This window comes from Hetaerina americana, unplaced genomic scaffold (assembly GCF_022747635.1).
Source record: "Hetaerina americana unplaced genomic scaffold, ioHetAmer1.1.p SCAF_8, whole genome shotgun sequence".
NCBI classification, from domain to species: Eukaryota; Metazoa; Arthropoda; class Insecta; order Odonata; family Calopterygidae; genus Hetaerina; species Hetaerina americana.
The window spans coordinates 34,571,304-34,584,417 of record NW_027287427.1 but is presented as its reverse complement, the minus strand read 5'-3'; the positions used below and the strand labels follow the sequence as shown (position 1 = coordinate 34,584,417).

The 13,114-nt window shown below is 37.7% G+C and overlaps 1 long non-coding RNA gene across 1 annotated transcript in view; it reads right to left on the bottom strand.

Annotated features, from left to right (window-relative positions):
* Positions 1-619: 619 nt before the first annotated feature.
* LOC139698025 (uncharacterized) overlaps positions 620-13,114 on the bottom strand; it is a 152,224-nt gene continuing 139,729 nt past the window's right edge. The window contains exon 3 of the long non-coding RNA XR_011702839.1: positions 620-720. This is a non-coding gene — a long non-coding RNA (uncharacterized lncRNA). The remainder of the gene's footprint in view (positions 721-13,114) is intronic.

Sequence of the window (13,114 nt, the reverse complement as noted above, 5' to 3'; positions counted from 1 at the left end):
GGAACGCACTCAAGAAATTCAGCCATGGGGGAGCATGTTGTTGGAGCAGCGATAAAGTACGTACTTAAAAATATTAATGTCGTGAGAGACAGAGAAGTAATAGGGAAAAACGGAGCAAGTTCCAAGCAAGTAATTTTAAATCATGAGCTACGCAATGAATCTAAGTAATGTTTATGCCCAAAAAATTTAAGTATGCTGACGGGCGGCGGGGTCGGTGGGTATATTTGGTTTTAGTAAAACCCACCCGACGAAGCGTTCGGATATCGTGCCCAGGAAGCCCACTACGAGTTTAAATAATTAATATACAGGCAGTTTTTCATGAAGAACTTTCTCAATATCACGTCAAACCCATGAATAATTTCGTCAAATTACCTACTAATGCGGTTAATAACATCGACGAGATTAGAATTTATTTTGGATTTATTGGTAAACTCACAAGCCGTGCTAATAGCCCAGTGGGTAGATATTCGACTTCAGACCCGAGAGCCGTTTGGTTACGAATCTTCCATTGATTAAAGTTCGGATATTGCGCAATACACTACCTTAAAGAGAAATGACCCCAACTTGATAACATACGTTGGCAACGCAACAAAGAGAATATATTCTTCAAATCAACTTACCTTGATTTAATCTCTTCGCCAATAATGAGCGTCCTAAGAAGTGCTGTAAAGTCCAAATGCTACATGGAATTGAAGAGATACACCAGTTGCAAGGGATCCACTGCAAATAAAGAAAGCTATATGAAAATTCTTCATATCATCCACATAGAAAATAATACAAGGGAAAGCATTCATCAAGACTATTTGTGGAAAATTTACAGTTGAACAGAGGGGACAAAAATGCAAACATGCCAACTAGAAAACAGATTTTACGATGTAAAATCGAAACAATATTTTACTCCATGAAAACATCCCCATAAGCCGAATCAAAAATCATCCACTCTTCACAAGTGGAAATAAAAATGCTGGAAATTTATAAATTTCGGCCACCAGTTTTAAGTGTCGGGCACAAACATGTGCCTATGTAGGGTAAAATATGAAGAAAAATATACATATAAATGCCATGAATAGAGGGAGGTACATTTAAGATCAACAAAATCATGGTGGCGACAATTGCCGAATAATTATTTCCTACATTTTGATACTTGCTACATACTTGTTGGAATGTTCAAAGTGCATACAAAAAAATCCATATCTCCTTCTACTCCAATAGAACTATCGTTTTGCTTTCCGAGTTTTAGACTTATTTTACCATAACTCAATCGCTTATGCGTGTTGTGTGCTGTCTATCACTGTTAATTTCAGCAGGTCAACAAATATTTCCAATCCCAACTTCCTGGTGGGTCCAAAATGTTTTCCTTTCTTACAGCCATTATATCCAAAGTCTTCATGCGCCTACTTCTGCCATCAACCCACCGCTGCAATCAAATTTCTAGGATGACGGTTGCCGAGTTGGGCGCGTATCTCCATTTATTTTTCCTATTTTAATGGCATTTCATGTCTTCATAGATCTGATCTTCCCTGCCTTCACCTCTTTATCAAATTTAGAACAGTACTGTACACCTAGATTTCATCAGGATCAATTACTACACTGTCTGAAACATTGCACTACTGGAAAAATAAATAGTATTTACAAATAAATAAGGTATCACCAGATGCGAAATGTTATTATAAAATACATTTCGAAATATTATAATACAACTTTTCTCCCCAGATTTAAAATAGAAAACTCAGCGTCGGCATTGATTAATTTTTCATTTGGCAGGCAATATTTGCAAGACCTTTACGCAAGGAATAAATATTCAAATAATAATACAAATAACGCAAATTTTATAACTAAAATAATATTTATACACATTATAAAGGATTGTGGAAGCTTTGGGGAAGTGCCAAACATGATCTACGTTTAGAAATGCTCCGTAAGAAAAACAAAACCATTCCTAAGGGCATATATTTATAGCTCTGGAGCTTAAAACGTTTTATAATGCACTATGTACATCTTAAAGCTGAAATGCTTTCACAGTTCGCGAAAAGCATGAGAGTGATTACAACGCACACATCCTAAAATGCATACATCGCCAGCAACAACTTGCACTTGAGGCCAACGGATGCATATACACAGGTAATACACGGTGAAAATGGTAGATAAAAATTGTCCGAGGCCCTCTACTACAAAAACCTCTACCTTAAGTACATACTTTCTCTCTTCTTCTCACTCTTTATGGTATTTCACTCGTATAAAATAAAAGAAAACCATGCAGTGTTAAAATTTTTCCAGCACGAAGCACACACACACGCACGCACAGCCACTACCTCCTCTCGCGTACAGATTTGAGTGCATAGACGACGAGAACAAACTACAGGGGATGTATTTGAGCTGTCAGGAAACGGAAATGGAAACGGCATGGTTATATTCCTGTTATTTTACCAACGTGGAAGAACTATGGTTTTGGGGTGCGTACAAAAATGCCCGTCCCACAGTAAAATCAAGACAATTACAGTGACGCTCGTAAATGAGCTAGTTTTCCCGAATGGACAGTGTTGCCTCAGTACACATTCCAAGTAAATGATATTCAATTTTTCAAACGCTTCTAAATTCTGTACACCCTGAATTTTGAGCGTTAATCTTTCAATAAAATGTCACGTAATTCCAAGTAAAACAGAAAGAAATCAGAAATCGCGAGAAGAGACTATGATATTTTGCCCATTGAGTCCCCTCATCCATTTAAAGAATTTTTTAACACAATAATACGTTTATAATATTATTTGCGGGTTCTAAAATTAGCATTATAATTTTAACGTCGTTTATAATAACGCTAATTACATTTGAGTTTCAATGGGAACATATTTACCGCTATTACCACCCAAAATTACAATTTTCTCAAAACATTGATTGATTTTCTGGGATATTTACCCTCCTTCAAGGATAACGAACGAAATTTTCACCAGTTGCTACTACAAATAATATTCCTCTCTCTTGCGTTATTTTCCCTCGCATATGAAACATAGTAGGCTTGGCTAGATATTCTCAGGAGGAAGGGTAGGGAACTTAGATTCATGACTGATTTAGTCATTAGCAGATATAAAGACTCTAGTTCCAGTTTTCCCAAACCTACGAAGACTATGAAAACCAACACCTGCATTAATTTATGCAAGCACGTGAAACCATGCAGGCAGAGGAACCTTTAAAATAATTTTGCACTTTTTTCGAATACTCAGCTTTAATGGGAGAACAAAAATATTTTATCAAGAAAAAATTCAGTAATATATTTTCAAATCCAACAATATATAACAAAAGCAGGTCTTATATGTTCTCAAAGAGTGCCATGTGGCTTCACCTTTACACTGTTTTCAATAGAAATGTGAAGATCTATCAAGTGATACACATGTTACTGGTGAATTTTAGTAAGATTAATGCTGACTAAATTCACCATCTATCTTCACTTCCGAGAATTTATTCAGTATGACTTGAAAATATTTGATCCCACCGATATATTCCGATGATCTTACAACTTTGCTATAGGTAAGTTCTTTCACTGTAAACGAAACTATTAAGTCCGATATTGCAATCACAAGTTGACCGCCTCTTCATCTTGAGTTGATTTCTTTCCGGCAATTCACTTCGTCTCTCAATGCAGTAATACGAGAAATATCGTATATTAAACAATCTATTTGGAGTACAATAACCTTTTCTACGAAACAGGCAGACAAATTTTCAAATTTACTACAAGGTGAAGGCTTATCTCGTCAGGGAAAGGAATACCTCCGCAGAGAACCAGACTTAAGAAGCAATATCAGTCTCACATAAATCAAGAGTGCGTAAAATGAAACATCTACTTCCGACCCTTTCGATTAATGAGCGAAACGAAAAAAATAAAGCATCACTCCGACAATTTTTGTTTCCAATATCAAAGGACCTGGAGAAGTGGTAACTTTTTTTCGAACGATATCGCCATCACAAATTCGTTCCGAGTCTTGAATGTTCACGCATAAGCGAAGAAATCCTTTTTCGAAATTCAAATCGAAACCTTCGATATGCTTGGTTTCCAATACTTTCCCCATCCCAGCACTCCTGCGCCACGGAATCATCAATCACTCGCTATTCCTTTACGGTACATAATGCCCTTATATACGACACATAATGTCCTCGTATATGCCTCCCTTTACCTCTCGGAGGTCCTAGACCTAGAGAGAGGCCACCCGCCAGTCCGGTAGGCACAGGCGGGAATACATACTCCATCCATCCCCCATCCTTTATGGCCCACAAACTCTCCCCCTCAATAATCCATCTCCCATTTCAAATGAACGCACCGCCCTCTCTCTCAGTTTTCACCTTTGATATTTCCAAAGCTTCATTTTTCGGCGCCCGCATCCTCTCTCCCCACTCCCCTTTCCAACCCAACCCACCCTAATCTTTCAATGACCGATGGAATTTCATTTCCGAGCATTTTCTCTTCGAGTGAGGAAAAACGGTCGCGGGACGAAAGTTTCTTTGTTTACTGGAATTCAATTCAACATTGCCATTTTGAAATTGAAAGATACGCAATGGTCACAACGGAAAGGGAAATGGGATATTGCGTTCGATAAGGCATATTCGGCTTGGGAAGGCTGTATGTTTCGCCCCACCTCCTCCGTCTGGATGTCGAGATTATGAAGTCCCTTCTTCGCGGTATTCACAAGCATTCTTTGAAGTGCGAATTTTTGGTTTTCTGGAACGGGCGCTCAACTTCTGTCTACTTCATGATAAAATCATAGCCAATTATTGTTTACTTTCCTTCTCCTCTTCCTTGCAGAATGAATAATAACGCATGAGATCGTTTTAAAATTCGACAAGGGTGCAACTAAATGTAATAGTCTCTGAGTTTTGAAAATATTTATACGGTAGTTTTAATTTACCTGAACTTAAACAGTTGAAACCGACCTTACTTTTGTACAGCATTGTTTTTGCGCAATACTTTGCTTTCATTATAATATTTAAATGTTTGACAGACATTATTTGACAAGTTTACCGACTGCAGTAATCAATGTATGAATAATAACCTATAAAGGTATTTCAAATTCTAACTTTTCAAGAATTCGGGCAGAATGTACCACAGCGTAACAAATTGAGCTAATATATTTTCAGGATAGGAAGTATTGAAGCATTAAATTATTCAATTTTCTAATTCAAAAATTTTAAATAAATGGAAAGAAAAATATGAAAAAGAAGGGGGATCGAGATGTTGCGGTGGCTACCGCACTGGCTGCCCACCCCAAGGGCGAATCCGAATCGTTCGAATACCGGCGGCGTCGAATATTTTTCAGAGGTATCTCAATCCCTACTTGAAGTGCTTCGTGGAGGGCACTTTGAGTGAGTACGACGTCCGTCGCATGGGACTTGAAACTGTGGACCCCCTGTCGCCTTTAGACAAGAGTAGGCTAATGCCGACGCCGGGTTTCTCTCCACCCTTTATTCTTTCCTGTCCATCCCAAATGGCGCAAACGACCTAAGCTGTCGGTCGCCTCCCCCAAATACTATTACAACAAAAAGGTATGGCCATAAAAATTACGGCTGTATTTTAAAACATTAATGAAATATAAAGAAATGACCATATTATTTAATCAATGGGCTGAAATTTGCAAACAATTTACAAATGTACGACTGAATAAATAACATTCTGGAAAGTGCATTGCAATTAAGCATTGTCTAAGTTCCTGCGTAAAACATAAGTTAAAATTGATAGCTCTGCGGCCACACAATTTAAATCACAGTCGAAATAATGTGATAGAATTGTTTTTTCCAACTATATATACCTCTTAGATGAAGTATAGATTATCAGACGAGAAAATCATGTTTTTAAACGCAGAGTTTAGCGGATGAGTTTATTATTTCCTTTCCATGGAGAGTGTAGGAGTAATAAGCACTGAGAATAGAGTAACTAAGAAAGACAAGTAAAAGATTTCATTATTCCCGCCCTACGTGTCACTCTTAACAGCAGGGTAGATAAATCATGAAGTGTTCAGGAGAGGAGGAAACGACCCTCGATTACTACAAACCAGTAAAGCTTCTTCTCCTCCAATCCATCTATTTGGCATTCATTCGAGAACACCTCAGGGATTTAGGGCGGAATCTGGTTAACCGGAAGCTCTACAAGTAAGCATTGCTGGGAGAGAGAGAGAGGCATTTCGCATTCCAAAGTGGGTTTCTGTGGTACTGAACGGCTTACCGAGCAAGAAGACTGGGCTAAGAGAAAGATAAGGAGAAAGAGCAGAGAATGCAGCGGAGCATTTTGCCGCTGCGCTTGCGCCGCATCAAGAAATGGAAAACACGCTATTGCTCACAAAGGAGGCCGGATTGGAATTAGGAATCCGTAATGCGTCAAGAACTTGAGAGGCACTCTCCAACCTTTACGTGGAATATTAAAAGAAGTGCCTCTCTTAGTTTGCTTCGTTAGACGAGCGGAAGGCAAAGAAAATGGAAAATGTGATGCGAATATGTGACTCCAGATTTCTCATCATCTTACTTCGACGACCAAGTTTCCGCACTTCACAAAATCATGCTCCAAACCAAAGTTTTCACAAGTCTTTTCTCAACCTGCTTACGTCCCTGTCATCAATTCTCTCCTCCTTTTAAAAGTTTCTTCGCCTAACGCAATTCTTCTTCTCATATCTCAATCACTGTGATTATCTTGGCTCAAGACTTCTAAAATACGTTAACTGTTTCATCTGCTCTAGTTTTTGCCCTCCTATTTTAATGCTGAACTTAGTTTTTATCTTTCTTGAAAACTTCATCACCTTCTGTTTTGCATATACTGATTTTATAATGCGCTCAGAAATTACTGCAACCCCTTGGCCTAACACTGTCGATCCCGACTCCCAAATGTACTGGTTAGGTATGAGTGGCTATTCTCTCCCATCTACGTCTATCGTCTATGATACATTCACTAATTGTACCAAATTTACCATATTAAACGCCTCCTCAAAATCTATGAAACAAAGGAATAAATCCTGACGGTACTTTCATTTTCCTTTCTATTAGTGATGGCATTACTGCATGCATGCCTAATTACGAAAAGTATGTATAATCATTAATTGCAATCATTCATTATGAATATTATTTAGCTGCATGTATATCATAGTAGCAAAGTGAATTCTAGGAAAACAAAGCGAAAACTATGGGATAAAGTCGCTTGCTACACTATCATACCTCCCCCTTTGAAAAGCATGGTCTCTTATCCCTGCCATTCAGTGACGTGAACATTGTTTATGCTTTTTGTTCGCACCATCTTTCATCCGATAAAGTTGTTAAATTGAAGATTAAATTTTAAAGTTCATTCATTGAACCTATCCCTTGAATGACGCCGATGTTAACCCCCTAATAAAAATATAAAATAATTTTAAAAATCAATACGGTCATAAATAACACATTTACATTCCAGGAAATTACGTGAGGCGTACATTTTTGCTGCCACAGCTGGTTATGATTTTAATCGAACATGTTAGTGACGGGTCGCACCCCCCATTGGGGGTACGACCCGACCATTGTTACGGAAATTTCGAGACTTGCGAGGGGATCACATGTTTCACGAGACTATGGGCTATCAAAGGGAGAGGGGGTCTGCCTTCGAGGCGATGGATGAGCAGAATAGAGGGGGGAGAGTTTTGGGGGTGGAGGAATTCATGTAAGGTTGTGGGGGTCGATGTTGTACGACTAATTTCTGTGGAAGGTGAGAGCCTAGGGTGTATTTCAGCCGGGGGGGGGGGATTGACTGGGATGTGGCGGCCAAGGGCAATCGCCCTATGCGCGAAGGGTGGTAAAGCGTGTGTTGTACACGCAGCGAGCACTGAGGAGGGTAGGTAAGTGCTGTGGGACACATGCAGAAGCTCTTACACGATTAGTGCCGGGTTATGTGCTTATATTACTGAACGCGGTATTCTCTTGCGTAAAAATTACCTCTGTTAACCCATCCTTATAAAAATTACCGTTGTTCATTTGTCGGAGCCGTTACCGAAGTCGATACCGATAACAAATGCATACCAAAGTTAATACTTTTCGCTAGAATTAGAATCAACTTTTGTCTAACACATAGACTATGGGTACTGAAAGCAAAATAACAACTAGGTACAATGGATCATAAATATTCTTGATTTACAAAGTTTTCTGCAAGATGCAATAACACGAGTGTGTGTGTGAATATTAATAATAATAAATAAATAAATAAATATATATATATATATATATATATATATGCATAAAGTCATGTTTTAATTGTAATGTAACATTTAAGTTTATTTCCGAAAATATAGTTGGTTTTATTACTGCAATGCATTCATTAAAATTTGAAGATTTTTCCATTGTCACACGATCTTAAGCTACGTTAGATGTACATAAGAAATAAATAATAGAGGAGAATTAATCCCTAGAAAACGAACATATAATGAATATAAAAATATAATTTACTTACTACATCATAAAATAAATGGAAAATCTTAGAAGGAGCATAGATACGGAATAATTTTCTTTCTTAACTTTTTTTTCGTTTTATACCTCGATTAAGCAGCCTATAATGATTGAAACCCAGCATAAGTAGTTCTATGACAAATTGCGGTGGACGCTGAAACGTAAAATATACGTGCATTGTATATAAGATGAATCTTCATTAAGACATTAATTGAAAAATTATTATTTCGAGCGAAAAACACCATAGAAAAATCAGGTATTATATATTGACAGGAACAAATATTTGGGAAAAGTGCCCTACTTTCTGGAATATGAGTCAAAATGGAAGGAATTTTCCTATTATGATTTGATTAACTAAAAGAATACGAGGAAAATCTAACTACTGTCTATCTGGGTCAGGGTAGGTGGATCAGGTACAATTTATTTTTATCATCCATTTCATTCCATTAGGGTTAAGGTTTCTATGGCAAGCACATGGCAATTGTGATTCTCATTATACTATATAATACCTAAAAATGGGCACGCATGCTACCATTTATGCATGATGTGACATCGTGTCTTCTTCATAATTAAGCCATTTCATACACTTTTGAGAATTCCTTTATAAACCTATTACGAAATGGAAGAGGTTGGTATGAGAGGGAGGCTTTACAGAAGTAAATGTTGCTGACACAATGGAATTTATCATATTTGTGCAAATCCGCTTCAATTATTTTTCACCCAAAAATTTATGCTTATAAAATTGATCAATTTGCTAGGTTTTACGAGAGAGGTTTTTGCTTTTAACGATTTAGAATAGCATAAAAATTTCTCCAACATTTTTTTCGAAATATTAAGAGAGAATCTAATGAGAATATGGCAAAATCTTTCAGCAGATTATTGAAGATTATTATTTGAAATTCAAAATACGATTCAGGAGAGTACTAAACTGCCAGAGCGTATTTAATTCTTTGACATTTAAGATCCTGTTAGAAATTCATTACCATTTCAACGTTTTCTATAACTGGAAACCAAAAAATGAAAGTTTATCAAATTACTCATTTCGCTATTTTGATAACTAGCTTTCCAAGATTATTTAAAATCAATTATTAATACAAAGGAATATCAAGGCAAAAACATCTAAACATTCAATGTTTAAGCATAGTGTTTAAGCTGATAACACCTAGAAATAGAGCTAAATAAGCTGATTTTTTCAATTTAAAATCGAAATACCCGGACGGAATCATGAGCTTTAATTGTAAAGCAATTCATTTTTATGATTGGCATACCTCATTATAAATATAAATGTGTTGAAACATCATTTCTCATATTTCTCAACTGTAATACTACTTATAAATTCGGTTTTTTTTCTAGATTATTACTACAAGGTTCGTATTCAAAGCTGTGATTGTAAATGGAAATACATGAATATGATTTCATTTGGAAGCTCAACTTTTACGTACATTACATCCACCCCTATTCACATTCACTATCGATTACGTCTGCGTTCGATTCTGGGATTCGGTATCCAACGTTCTAGCAGCCACCCGAGTGAACTCGATCATTCCGATTAAATGTTTCGAATCGGACAAGCGCGCAGCACATTTTGTATTCGCTGTTCGAGCTGGTTTGGGACGTTAGCAACTATGCTGACTACAGTTTCGATTGTGTAGACACGAACCGGCTCACAAGTAGCGAGGATCTGGTATTTGACCCAATAAAAATCGATTGACAACAAATCAAACCCTTTGAGTGCTTAGGGTTCAACACTTCGGGGGAGACGTTTTATTTAAAGTAAAAAAAAATTGTCGAATAACTCGAAACACCCATTAAAATAATCCTTTCAACTCCATTCTGACCAGTTTTCTATTGTTAACAAAATCTTAAACCAGAAACTATTTACACGAACTTAGCCATTATGTCCCAACTGCGACAATTGCGGAGCATATTATGAATGAATGCTATCCCGTCTCATTGTCCAATTAGAAAGCGTTCCACCACCGAGTAATAAGTGAGTCGTGAGTGTATTTGATGTTTTATATTTATCTTATAATGCTGATGAAACTTGTGGTCGGGAGTCATTTAAAGTCTGTGTCAGTAAGAACATGAAAATATTTAACACGGTTATTTTGATTTTTTTATGGTACTCAGTGAGCTATTCGGTGGAGATGGAGAGGATTCAGGAAAAAACTAATTTTCTCGTAATACCATGTCTCACGTCGAGATGGCTTCCTTACGAGCGATGGGAGAGAGAGAGAACAAGGGTCTTGTCTGCACATGGATAGGCACATACCTCCGCCGAAAGCATCAAACGCGATGCGCAATGGAGGCTTGCGACGTCGAGAGGGAGTGCATGCCATGCTAGCAGGTGCACACAAGATTATCCTGCCTCTTGTGGAGAGCGAGTCCGTACCCATGTTTGGGTGTACCTCGCACCCGCTCCGTAGCTCAAATGGAGAGAATGAAGGCGACGGACTGGAGGACAGTAAATGGCAAGAGGGAATGGTGAGGGGGGCAGGGGCGAGAGAGGGAGAGATGGACGGGAAAATATAAGGATGAGTGGAGGGATGTGCATCATACGTTCCCTCCATCGCATCACCGCATCGCTGTTCCGAAGCGCTTAAGGCCGTTCACCTCGTCGGTCGGACTTGTGTCTGAGGAACGCCGAGTATTGTGGAGGAAGGCATCTCGGGAAACTGGTTCTTCGGCGTTGCCCCGAGGCAGTGCCCACAGAAGGAGGCGGGCAAGATGGCGGGTGAAGAGGCGGAGGGAGCGGGGAAGAGGTGGGTCATACCGCGACGATGAGCAAGATACCGACTGATGGTTCGTGCTCATCATGGGCCGCACGAAACGCCAGCCACCGTCGGTCACGAGGAAATTACTTAACTATTGAGAAAGCAATCTAATGAAGAAATTAATTTAAAAAAACCAAACGGAAGGTAGCAAAAGAAAAATGAAATTGAAATGAAATAAAAAGGTAATTTAAATAGGTAATTTAAATGACGTATTTCATTTATTTATTATCGAGAATATTGTAAAAGAAAACATGAATCTACGAAATAAACTCAAAAACGACAAGCAAAGTAGCAAGGCATCGAGATATCAATGAATGTCTCATGTAGTACATATTTCAATGTTTCCCTGGCAATACCATAGCAGAGAACGAAGTATTTTGGTATAATCTGGTCAGTCTTAAATTGAATTTTATTCGTTTATTAATTATTATATCAAATCACTGATCATTAGAGAGGCTGGTGAAAAAATATCACTGCTTGAATATATGTGAGATTCAATCCATATCTTAGGCTACCAGGGAAATCAGTATGAGAATTGTACACATGTAAGGAGCGCACAAAATGAGGAATTGATTTAATTAATCTATAATTCAAGAGAGGATCTGAGGGAAATAAATTCGGTTTGAACTATCGATGAGATCAGTAGATGTTGAATAAAAGAAAGGGTCTCAAACGATAACTACTTAAAATTTCACAAAAATTATACTTTAATCAGTCTTTCATAGCAGCATTTCTGAGGAAAGAAATGATTTAATAGTCGACTATGTAAAAACGTACAAACAGGGCTAATTCAAGCTAAAACAAATAATTAGATCCAAAGAATTATTTTCAGTGTTGAGAGCATTTTCGTCGGCAAGTGATATTTAATATGCATATGTTTTTGATATACTAGTCGTGGTAACGCCTAAACACTAAATGATGAGCAATAGGCTCCGGCAATCCAAGTTTTATCCAAAATCTATTATTGTTAGGAGTTAAATTTTTGGCTGACGGAAGAAGTAATGCTTTTCAATTGCTACCCCACCTGTCAAAGATGCGATTCACTCTGCAATAAAGGGTTGAATCTCTATGTAAAAAATTGGGTTTTCGAGGTTATATGTATATTTAAAATCTGATCATTGTGGGGAAATCTGACTTCAGCAATAAGTTGGATTAGAAGAACCACGATGTCCTGTTGAAGACACCGATTTGAGATTCTTCGACCAGGTCAGAAGGCAATGTAAACGACGTATGGTACATAACACACTAACTCTCAAACACCAGACCATATAGACATGTATATGATAGAATGTTTCATGACCGTCGAAATAGAGTCATATAAAGAAAGAGATCGTCAACGCCTTTCGACCAAATAATCAAAGGATTCGAAAAAACTGAATCCAACAATGAAAGCTGAATTCTTTCGAATAACACCCTTACCAAGTTTTATCCGGAGAAGAAGGAATGATTGCGAAATTACAGCAAAGGACATTATTAAGTCCAGTTAAATTCATTAGAGGTACCCTTCTTCATCTGTAAGTTTAAAACTGGCCTTACCACACGCATTTCTCTACTTCAATATTTGGTCATACACGCAAATGAAGTTCCCAGACAATCTATCGTTTTGATATTTTCAAAAGGACCACTCGCTTGAGAAACGGTAATAATTTATTCCAGACAGACGCTTGCTTATTAAACTAATGACCAAATTAAAGTGAACAAAATTATCTGGAAAGAAATTAGAATTTAAAAATCTATAAGTACTTGTTTTTAGGACAATTACCGTGGATAATAATTAAGATAAAAAAACCCCAAGCATGCAATGCTGATGGATGGTCTAGGACACCGCCCCTGATGATGTGACTAAGGGACAATCGCACACGCAGTGACGGCGACGACGTCACGGCTATGCACTTGGGGCA